Source organism: Cylas formicarius, unplaced genomic scaffold (assembly GCF_029955315.1).
Source record: "Cylas formicarius isolate icCylForm1 unplaced genomic scaffold, icCylForm1.1 PGA_scaffold_58__1_contigs__length_289150, whole genome shotgun sequence".
Classification (NCBI taxonomy): domain Eukaryota; kingdom Metazoa; phylum Arthropoda; class Insecta; order Coleoptera; family Brentidae; genus Cylas; species Cylas formicarius.
Genome location: NW_026844339.1, coordinates 166,082 through 177,354, shown reverse-complemented (window position 1 = coordinate 177,354; position 11,273 = coordinate 166,082). Strand labels below are relative to the sequence as shown.

Below are 11,273 nucleotides of genomic sequence, written 5' to 3'. Positions count from 1 at the left end.
TGGGAAATTCCAATCCAACATATGTAGTGGTGGAAATATATCAATCCCCTACGTTACCGATGGTACCCGACTGAAGCTTCTGCGTCTTCTTTACCCCACATGCCTACTTAAAAAGATACTGGTCTAAGTCTCAATATTCCTGTTAAAAAAAAAGAGAGGTTCTATATTGCCATAAATATGTGTTTTCAAAATTTTACCTGAATGGTTCGTGATTCCTTATATATGCAGTGTTGGCAGCAATGTGGCGACGACTACGCTGAAACTTTCCATATCTCGTGTCCCCATGACTGGTCTGTTTCATATATCAAACCTCACCTCGCACGGGTTTGAACCTCCTTTTAAAAAAAAAAACAGGCAAGACTTATACTTATATCAAAGTAATACGAGGAACTTATATTTTATGCCAAAACTTATTTCATCACCTCCAAAGGGGAGTAGGGGTTTCTAAAGTATGGTAGGTACATCTCTTTCATTTTTTAATTAAAAAAGTGACACAATTACGCGACGTAACTCGATCCGGATCGTTAACGCGTCTCAAGATGGGGGTTTAGAGATGCTGAGGTCATTAAATTGATTCACTATTACCAGTACACACTGAAACCCCTTATTTCCAAAATAAAAAAATTGTTAACTGTTAACACAACAAAAAAAACTATTTTCTCACCAATTATATTTCTGGGTCGTTTTCAGAATTTGTCCAACGTAGAATCCCAAGAGGATAGGGCCGCAATTTCGAAAAATGTTCATGTCTCCCCACTATGCATTTGTACAAGAAGCAGGGCCGGATTAACAGCAATTATATTCTTGTCAGTCAACATACAGCCGCCGATTGAATTCTCGGATTCTGCTTTACTAGTTGCCATGGTCTGTCAAATATGTTACTTAAAAATTGTATATTTTTTTTTACAAATAATATACCTTTCCTAAAATAATTCCGCCTTTGTCAAGTGGGACACGGGCACGTCTGTCCGCTTTGAAAAGCGCAGGCGTATGTATCTTCCAAAATGATCCAAGCAGGCCCGGATTGCCAGCAAATACACAACTCCCCGATTCAATTCTGAGATGTTGCTTCACGAGTTACCATGATCTGTCAAATATTTTAATTAAAAAAAAATCTATTATTTAGCAACAATATACCTTTTTAAAATAATTTCGTCTTTTTTCAAGTTCAACAGGACACGTGTGTTCGTTTCAGTTGGACAAGGGCACGTCTGTCCGCTTTGAAAAGCGCGGCGTATGTATCTTCCAAAATGATCCAAATTGTTAACCTTTTTTTGATTCCTCGTTCCCCGATTCAATTCTGAGATGTTGCTTCACGAGTTACCATGATCTGTCAAATATTTTAATTAAAAAAAAATCTATTATTTAGCAACAATATACCTTTTTAAAAATAATTTCGTCTTTTTTCAAGTTCAACAGGACACGTGTGTTCGTTTCGAAAGGTTTCGTAGTCTGTAGCTCTGTCGAATTCTCCAAAATTCGTTAAACCTTCAGATATTTTCAAAATTTGTCCAACGCAGACTTCCACTCACGCAGTTTCGAAAACTTTCTGGTCTCCCCGCCATGCATTTGTACACGAAGCCGTTCTGGACTATCAGCAAACAGCACATCCGTCATTTTTCTTCTCGGATTCCGCTTGACGAGTTACATCGATCTGTCAAATATTTAATGTAAAACAATCTTATCTATTACTTTTACCCAATATTAAGTACCTATTCAAAATTAGTAGCGCCTTTTCGAGTTCGAAAGGTTTCGTAGCCTATAGCCCTGCCGAAATGGCATTGCATTTGTACACGAAGCAGGGTCGGATTGTAAGCAAACAGCACCCCCGGTCACTTTTCTTCTCGGATTCTGCTTGACGAGTTACATCGATCTGTGGAATATTTAGCGAAAAAAAAAATTATCTATTACTTTTACCAAAAATGAAGTACCTTTTTTCTTTAAAACAGTTCGTCCTTTTCGAGTTTGAAAGGTTTCGTAGCCTATAGCCCTGCCGAAATGTCATTGCATTTGTACACGAAGCAGGGTCGGATTGTCAGCAAACACCACAAGCGTCACTTTTCTTCTCGGTTTCTGCTTGACGAATTACATTGATCGGTCAAATATTTAATATAAAAAATATCTATTTTACCAAAAATACGTACTCTTCTAAGATAAATTAGCTCTTTTCGAGTTTAAGAGGGCACGTATGTCAACTGTAGGATGTTTTATTTTTATATTTTCCAGTGTCTATAAATTAATAAACAACAGAAGCTTCCGAATACAAAAATTTCAACATGAGTTTTTTTTTCTTGAAACTTAAAAGTTCTAACCCCTAAAACCATATTTTTAATACGCTGGCGGACGTATAACAATCCCCAAAAATTACCATATTTAAATTGTTACTATTGACATATTTCTATTCCGAACTGAACTCAATACATGCAAAAAAAAACTAGCGAATGTTATTTATTATCTCCGATGGGTGGATGATTGAGAAACGTTTAAATAAATCTACCTTTCTGTCTCTGTTTTTCTATATAGGTCACTCATTCTCTCTATCTGTTACTTTCCACAATCCGAATTTACACTAGGCCCCCCAAAAATCTTGTAAAATTTTATCTGCTTAACTTCTTCGCGTTGTTCATATGGCTGAATTTTTTGGGAGATATATCGTGCGTTATTTGTATTAAAATTCTGTTTCCTTTTTACCTACTTCAAAAACGTAAGCGAGCATTTTTGGTTGTTTTATTAAACAAAAATTGATACTAAACAAGATCCGTCTCTCCGACCTCAGCCTCCTTTGATCACTCCCCAATTTTTTTTAATTAAGTATAGAAACCTCGTCGAACATATACATAATACTAGGTCAAAATGTTACGCGGTTACTCATTAAAGTCGCAATTCCGAAAGCTTCTTACCTATCTTTTTCCAGTCTTTTTTGTTTTATTTATCCGTATATGAAACACACATTGAACACAAAACTTAAACTCGTTGGCGATATTGCATTAAGCAACAAACGCGTATAACAGAAACGAACCCTTAACACAAACGCTTCTTTAAACTTCGACTGACACGTGAAACAACCCGCATTCCTACGAAAGGCAGGTAAACCAAGCAGGTCAAATTTTAAGCTACCCTCCAGTGTCGTCATAGGTTGGGGCATAGTAAATAGCGAATACAACAAAGCGGTAATTTATAATAATTTAATGTGCATTTTATTTAACTTAAGTTGTTTTGTAGAAAATGAGATATTTCTACAATTAATCAATATACTACGAGTACTTTTCCGCTTAATTACTATTTTTGAGAAACAAAAGGAAACGTTAGATTCCATTCAAACTTTTTCGGTTTTCATGATATCTCGCGTTTATTTAGAAGCTAATGGCCTGTGGCCTTAACCAGACGTTTCCAAAGCCTGGTTCTTAACAAACACGAAAAATATAGTTATATTGCCACCGAAAATCTGAATTTATGTTTAAAAATGTAACTTCCCGTATTTAAACTATTGCCTGCATTGGCGCCTATATTTTATAGTTTTTTTTTTATCCTATTTTTTTTTGTTTTGTTTGCAAATGTGTCCATTTTTCGGGTACTGGATTTTTTTTTCTCAAATTATTACAAATTACTCAAAACGGAGTTAAAAAGAGACGAGGAGAAAAGGGAAGAACCCTTATTTCTCCGACACTGACCTCCGATGTTTATAAAAATTGACGCCTTGACACCCTCCCCGTGAATATTTTACAAAGGATTTTTAAAATTTAACTTCCAAATAACGCATACTCTCGCCTAGTGTCACAGTTTTGGGCCCCATTTTGCTATGGTTAGACAGGTTTATTCTTGTACATTGTCGGGACAAAAGAAGCATCTCCTTCATCCAAATTGACTTTTTCATACCTAATACAACAGCTGCCGGGCATCATCTCGCCTTAATTGTTTCTATTGAATTAATTTTAGTTACAAAAAATTAGATGATCGTCAAAATTGGCATAAAAAGATAATCAAGATTTAATTAAAACAAGAATATGCACAAAAGAAAAGAGATAAACTCCGACACGGGAAACAAGGAAATATCGCTGAAACGGCAACTGATCTAGCGCGCGCCTTTTTTAAAAATAATAATTTTTCAAAAGAATTCTAGGCTAAGCTAAATACCTGGTGCAACAAAATATTGAAGGATCTTCATGATCCTACCTGTGAGCGAGTAGAAAATTATTTGCAAAGAGGATAAAGGTATATCTTAATATAAATAGTTTCACTATTGATAATATGTCCCCTTTTAAAATGGCGCATTATTTGATACGTACTTTTTTTTCTTGTCAGAGCTTGTCTAAAACAAAAGCGGGATGGATGGAGGTTCTCCGTCAGGTTTTTTTCCTGTCGAAACAAGTTTGTGCGGCGTTCGCTTTGGATCTGGGGAATGGGGGGGGGGGTTATACATATATAAGCTATAAGAAATTTTAATTTTTTATTCAGTTTCCACTCATACAATTTCGTGATAAGTGCAGAGTGAGAAAAATGTCCGAAGTCGAAAATTATCCAACGCAAGCATTGGATTCGTGGGGAAGATTTGTGGTCAATGCGGAAATAATCCGCGAACAAAAATACATTTACGAGGTAGCAATTACGCTGCCGGAATTCGGACTAGAAATTACCTCAGGTCTTAGCCCAGCAAGAATCTTCGCTCCGGCAGTGAAAGTGAGCTTTCTCCCCTACGTTTTGTCGGAGAAAAGAAGCATTTCGTTCGACGAGATAGACTTCACAGAATTAATACAACAGCTTCCACTGTTATTGTTAGCAGGTCCGACTGGTAAAGTTATGTATTTAACCTGCTTCAAACTCAGCTGTCTACAATGTGATGGTGAAGTCTTGGTCAAGATTGAAAATAACGAGGGTATACTCTATATTTCGAAAGACTGGGTACAGGAATTAATTACCATAAGCAAATTGGTATTTAAAAGAATACGAGTACTGTCTCGTTTGAACTTTTACGAGTACTACGATAGAATATTGTATTTGACTATACATGAAAATTTGCTGGAAGACGCCAAAATCTTTCCGCATATAGAATATTTATGTTCTACAGAAGAGAGTGAGCAGAGCTACTGCATGGAGGACTACATGCGTTTTGGAAAAATGCAGATAAAACAAGATATCAACAAAAGGATAGCATGGGACATACCTGTGTTTTAATAGAAATTTACCTGTAAACTAATAATAATAAATGTTTTTTTAAAATTCAGTCTGTGTGTATGTTTTATCCTTACCCCCATAATAAATAGTAAAAAAAAAAACAAGTAATTGCGTAAAATAACTTTATTAAAGAAAAAAAAAATAACAACAAAATATAATCAAACAAAACATAGTACCACTGGAATGAAACCTTCAGAAATTACCCCAACAACGGAGATTCTCGCACATAATTTACCAAAAAAAAAATTTGCAGTGGAAAAGTCAAAGTTCAAAGCTGGCGATGCAGTGAGCATAATTCGCACAAAATCGGTTTTTGACAAAAGCTATGAAATTAATTGGACACCCCGAAAATTTCAAGATTGTTAAAGTAAGTGGTTCCTTCCCTCTTACGTATATTTTGGAAGATATGGAGGGGCGTTAAATCAAAGCTTCGTTTTATGAAGTCGATTTACAAAAACCGTACTACCAAATAGTCGATATCGACTATTTGGTAGTACGGTTTTTGTAAATCGACTTCATAAAACGAAGCTTTGATTTAACGCCCCTCCATATCTTCCAAAATATACGTAAGAGGGAAGGAACCACTTACTTTAACAATCTTGAAATTTTCGGGGTGTCCAATTAATTTCATAGCTTTTGTCAAAAACCGATTTTGTGCGAATTATGCTCACTGCATCGCCAGCTTTGAACTTTGACTTTTCCACTGCAAATTTTTTTTTTGGTAAATTATGTGCGAGAATCTCCGTTGTTGGGGTAATTTCTGAAGGTTTCATTCCAGTGGTACTATGTTTTGTTTGATTATATTTTGTTGTTATTTTTTTTTTCTTTAATAAAGTTATTTTACGCAATTACTTGTTTTTTTTTTTACTATTTATTATGGGGGTAAGGATAAAACATACACACAGACTGAATTTTAAAAAAACATTTATTATTATTAGTTTACAGGTAAATTTCTATTAAAACACAGGTATGTCCCATGCTATCCTTTTGTTGATATCTTGTTTTATCTGCATTTTTCCAAAACGCATGTAGTCCTCCATGCAGTAGCTCTGCTCACTCTCTTCTGTAGAACATAAATATTCTATATGCGGAAAGATTTTGGCGTCTTCCAGCAAATTTTCATGTATAGTCAAATACAATATTCTATCGTAGTACTCGTAAAAGTTCAAACGAGACAGTACTCGTATTCTTTTAAATACCAATTTGCTTATGGTAATTAATTCCTGTACCCAGTCTTTCGAAATATAGAGTATACCCTCGTTATTTTCAATCTTGACCAAGACTTCACCATCACATTGTAGACAGCTGAGTTTGAAGCAGGTTAAATACATAACTTTACCAGTCGGACCTGCTAACAATAACAGTGGAAGCTGTTGTATTAATTCTGTGAAGTCTATCTCGTCGAACGAAATGCTTCTTTTCTCCGACAAAACGTAGGGGAGAAAGCTCACTTTCACTGCCGGAGCGAAGATTCTTGCTGGGCTAAGACCTGAGGTAATTTCTAGTCCGAATTCCGGCAGCGTAATTGCTACCTCGTAAATGTATTTTTGTTCGCGGATTATTTCCGCATTGACCACAAATCTTCCCCACGAATCCAATGCTTGCGTTGGATAATTTTCGACTTCGGACATTTTTCTCACTCTGCACTTATCACGAAATTGTATGAGTGGAAACTGAATAAAAAATTAAAATTTCTTATAGCTTATATATGTATAACCCCCCCCCCATTCCCCAGATCCAAAGCGAACGCCGCACAAACTTGTTTCGACAGGAAAAAAACCTGACGGAGAACCTCCATCCATCCCGCTTTTGTTTTAGACAAGCTCTGACAAGAAAAAAAAGTACGTATCAAATAATGCGCCATTTTAAAAGGGGACATATTATCAATAGTGAAACTATTTATATTAAGATATACCTTTATCCTCTTTGCAAATAATTTTCTACTCGCTCACAGGTAGGATCATGAAGATCCTTCAATATTTTGTTGCACCAGGTATTTAGCTTAGCCTAGAATTCTTTTGAAAAATTATTATTTTTAAAAAAGGCGCGCGCTAGATCAGTTGCCGTTTCAGCGATATTTCCTTGTTTCCCGTGTCGGAGTTTATCTCTTTTCTTTTGTGCATATTCTTGTTTTAATTAAATCTTGATTATCTTTTTATGCCAATTTTGACGATCATCTAATTTTTTGTAACTAAAATTAATTCAATAGAAACAATTAAGGCGAGATGATGCCCGGCAGCTGTTGTATTAGGTATGAAAAAGTCAATTTGGATGAAGGAGATGCTTCTTTTGTCCCGACAATGTACAAGAATAAACCTGTCTAACCATAGCAAAATGGGGCCCAAAACTGTGACACTAGGCGAGAGTATGCGTTATTTGGAAGTTAAATTTTAAAAATCCTTTGTAAAATATTCACGGGGAGGGTGTCAAGGCGTCAATTTTTATAAACATCGGAGGTCAGTGTCGGAGAAATAAGGGTTCTTCCCTTTTCTCCTCGTCTCTTTTTAACTCCGTTTTGAGTAATTTGTAATAATTTGAGAAAAAAAAATCCAGTACCCGAAAAATGGACACATTTGCAAACAAAACAAAAAAAAATAGGATAAAAAAAAAACTATAAAATATAGGCGCCAATGCAGGCAATAGTTTAAATACGGGAAGTTACATTTTTAAACATAAATTCAGATTTTCGGTGGCAATATAACTATATTTTTCGTGTTTGTTAAGAACCAGGCTTTGGAAACGTCTGGTTAAGGCCACAGGCCATTAGCTTCTAAATAAACGCGAGATATCATGAAAACCGAAAAAGTTTGAATGGAATCTAACGTTTCCTTTTGTTTCTCAAAAATAGTAATTAAGCGGAAAAGTACTCGTAGTATATTGATTAATTGTAGAAATATCTCATTTTCTACAAAACAACTTAAGTTAAATAAAATGCACATTAAATTATTATAAATTACCGCTTTGTTGTATTCGCTATTTACTATGCCCCAACCTATGACGACACTGGAGGGTAGCTTAAAATTTGACCTGCTTGGTTTACCTGCCTTTCGTAGGAATGCGGGTTGTTTCACGTGTCAGTCGAAGTTTAAAGAAGCGTTTGTGTTAAGGGTTCGTTTCTGTTATACGCGTTTGTTGCTTAATGCAATATCGCCAACGAGTTTAAGTTTTGTGTTCAATGTGTGTTTCATATACGGATAAATAAAACAAAAAAGACTGGAAAAAGATAGGTAAGAAGCTTTCGGAATTGCGACTTTAATGAGTAACCGCGTAACATTTTGACCTAGTATTATGTATATGTTCGACGAGGTTTCTATACTTAATTAAAAAAAATTGGGGAGTGATCAAAGGAGGCTGAGGTCGGAGAGACGGATCTTGTTTAGTATCAATTTTTGTTTAATAAAACAACCAAAAATGCTCGCTTACGTTTTTGAAGTAGGTAAAAAGGAAACAGAATTTTAATACAAATAACGCACGATATATCTCCCAAAAAATTCAGCCATATGAACAACGCGAAGAAGTTAAGCAGATAAAATTTTACAAGATTTTTGGGGGGCCTAGTGTAAATTCGGATTGTGGAAAGTAACAGATAGAGAGAATGAGTGACCTATATAGAAAAACAGAGACAGAAAGGTAGATTTATTTAAACGTTTCTCAATCATCCACCCATCGGAGATAATAAATAACATTCGCTAGTTTTTTTTTGCATGTATTGAGTTCAGTTCGGAATAGAAATATGTCAATAGTAACAATTTAAATATGGTAATTTTTGGGGATTGTTATACGTCCGCCAGCGTATTAAAAATATGGTTTTAGGGGTTAGAACTTTTAAGTTTCAAGAAAAAAAAAACTCATGTTGAAATTTTTGTATTCGGAAGCTTCTGTTGTTTATTAATTTATAGACACTGGAAAATATAAAAATAAAACATCCTACAGTTGACATACGTGCCCTCTTAAACTCGAAAAGAGCTAATTTATCTTAGAAGAGTACGTATTTTTGGTAAAATAGATATTTTTTATATTAAATATTTGACCGATCAATGTAATTCGTCAAGCAGAAACCGAGAAGAAAAGTGACGCTTGTGGTGTTTGCTGACAATCCGACCCTGCTTCGTGTACAAATGCAATGACATTTCGGCAGGGCTATAGGCTACGAAACCTTTCAAACTCGAAAAGGACGAACTGTTTTAAAGAAAAAAGGTACTTCATTTTTGGTAAAAGTAATAGATAATTTTTTTTTTCGCTAAATATTCCACAGATCGATGTAACTCGTCAAGCAGAATCCGAGAAGAAAAGTGACCGGGGGTGCTGTTTGCTTACAATCCGACCCTGCTTCGTGTACAAATGCAATGCCATTTCGGCAGGGCTATAGGCTACGAAACCTTTCGAACTCGAAAAGGCGCTACTAATTTTGAATAGGTACTTAATATTGGGTAAAAGTAATAGATAAGATTGTTTTACATTAAATATTTGACAGATCGATGTAACTCGTCAAGCGGAATCCGAGAAGAAAAATGACGGATGTGCTGTTTGCTGATAGTCCAGAACGGCTTCGTGTACAAATGCATGGCGGGGAGACCAGAAAGTTTTCGAAACTGCGTGAGTGGAAGTCTGCGTTGGACAAATTTTGAAAATATCTGAAGGTTTAACGAATTTTGGAGAATTCGACAGAGCTACAGACTACGAAACCTTTCGAAACGAACACACGTGTCCTGTTGAACTTGAAAAAAGACGAAATTATTTTTAAAAAGGTATATTGTTGCTAAATAATAGATTTTTTTTTAATTAAAATATTTGACAGATCATGGTAACTCGTGAAGCAACATCTCAGAATTGAATCGGGGAACGAGGAATCAAAAAAAGGTTAACAATTTGGATCATTTTGGAAGATACATACGCCGCGCTTTTCAAAGCGGACAGACGTGCCCTTGTCCAACTGAAACGAACACACGTGTCCTGTTGAACTTGAAAAAAGACGAAATTATTTTAAAAAGGTATATTGTTGCTAAATAATAGATTTTTTTTTAATTAAAATATTTGACAGATCATGGTAACTCGTGAAGCAACATCTCAGAATTGAATCGGGGAGTTGTGTATTTGCTGGCAATCCGGGCCTGCTTGGATCATTTTGGAAGATACATACGCCTGCGCTTTTCAAAGCGGACAGACGTGCCCGTGTCCCACTTGACAAAGGCGGAATTATTTTAGGAAAGGTATATTATTTGTAAAAAAAAATATACAATTTTTAAGTAACATATTTGACAGACCATGGCAACTAGTAAAGCAGAATCCGAGAATTCAATCGGCGGCTGTATGTTGACTGACAAGAATATAATTGCTGTTAATCCAGCCCTGCTTCTTGTACAAATGCATAGTGGGGAGACATGAACATTTTTCGAAATTGCGGCCCTATCCTCTTGGGATTCTACGTTGGACAAATTCTGAAAACGACCCAGAAATATAATTGGTGAGAAAATAGTTTTTTTTGTTGTGTTAACAGTTAACAATTTTTTTATTTTGGAAATAAGGGGTTTCAGTGTGTACTGGTAATAGTGAATCAATTTAATGACCTCAGCATCTCTAAACCCCCATCTTGAGACGCGTTAACGATCCGGATCGAGTTACGTCGCGTAATTGTGTCACTTTTTTAATTAAAAAATGAAAGAGATGTACCTACCATACTTTAGAAACCCCTACTCCCCTTTGGAGGTGATGAAATAAGTTTTGGCATAAAATATAAGTTCCTCGTATTACTTTGATATAAGTATAAGTCTTGCCTGTTTTTTTTTTTAAAAGGAGGTTCAAACCCGTGCGAGGTGAGGTTTGATATATGAAACAGACCAGTCATGGGGACACGAGATATGGAAAGTTTCAGCGTAGTCGTCGCCACATTGCTGCCAACACTGCATATATAAGGAATCACGAACCATTCAGGTAAAATTTTGAAAACACATATTTATGGCAATATAGAACCTCTCTTTTTTTTTAACAGGAATATTGAGACTTAGACCAGTATCTTTTTAAGTAGGCATGTGGGGTAAAGAAGACGCAGAAGCTTCAGTCGGGTACCATCGGTAACGTAGGGGATTGATATATTTCCACCA

General features: G+C 35.6%; 2 long non-coding RNA genes across 4 annotated transcripts; one reads left to right on the top strand and one right to left on the bottom strand.

Annotated features, from left to right (window-relative positions):
* Positions 1-204: 204 nt before the first annotated feature.
* LOC132701654 (uncharacterized) lies at positions 205-1,936 on the bottom strand. 2 transcript variants are annotated; one of them, XR_009618802.1, is made up of 5 exons: positions 1,381-1,936; positions 1,138-1,330; positions 919-1,087; positions 665-866; positions 205-335 (listed from the first exon to the last, which is right to left on the bottom strand). It is a non-coding gene; the product is annotated as an uncharacterized LOC132701654 (long non-coding RNA). The 2 variants fall into 2 exon arrangements; XR_009618801.1 differs by having other exon boundaries at positions 919-1,330.
* A 7,428-nt stretch (positions 1,937-9,364) lies between these two features.
* LOC132701655 (uncharacterized) lies at positions 9,365-10,481 on the top strand. Of its 2 annotated transcripts, XR_009618804.1 has the most exons (4): positions 9,365-9,920; positions 9,971-10,163; positions 10,214-10,382; positions 10,435-10,481. It is a non-coding gene; the product is annotated as an uncharacterized LOC132701655 (long non-coding RNA). The 2 variants fall into 2 exon arrangements; XR_009618803.1 differs by having other exon boundaries at positions 9,971-10,382.
* Positions 10,482-11,273: the final 792 nt, after the last annotated feature.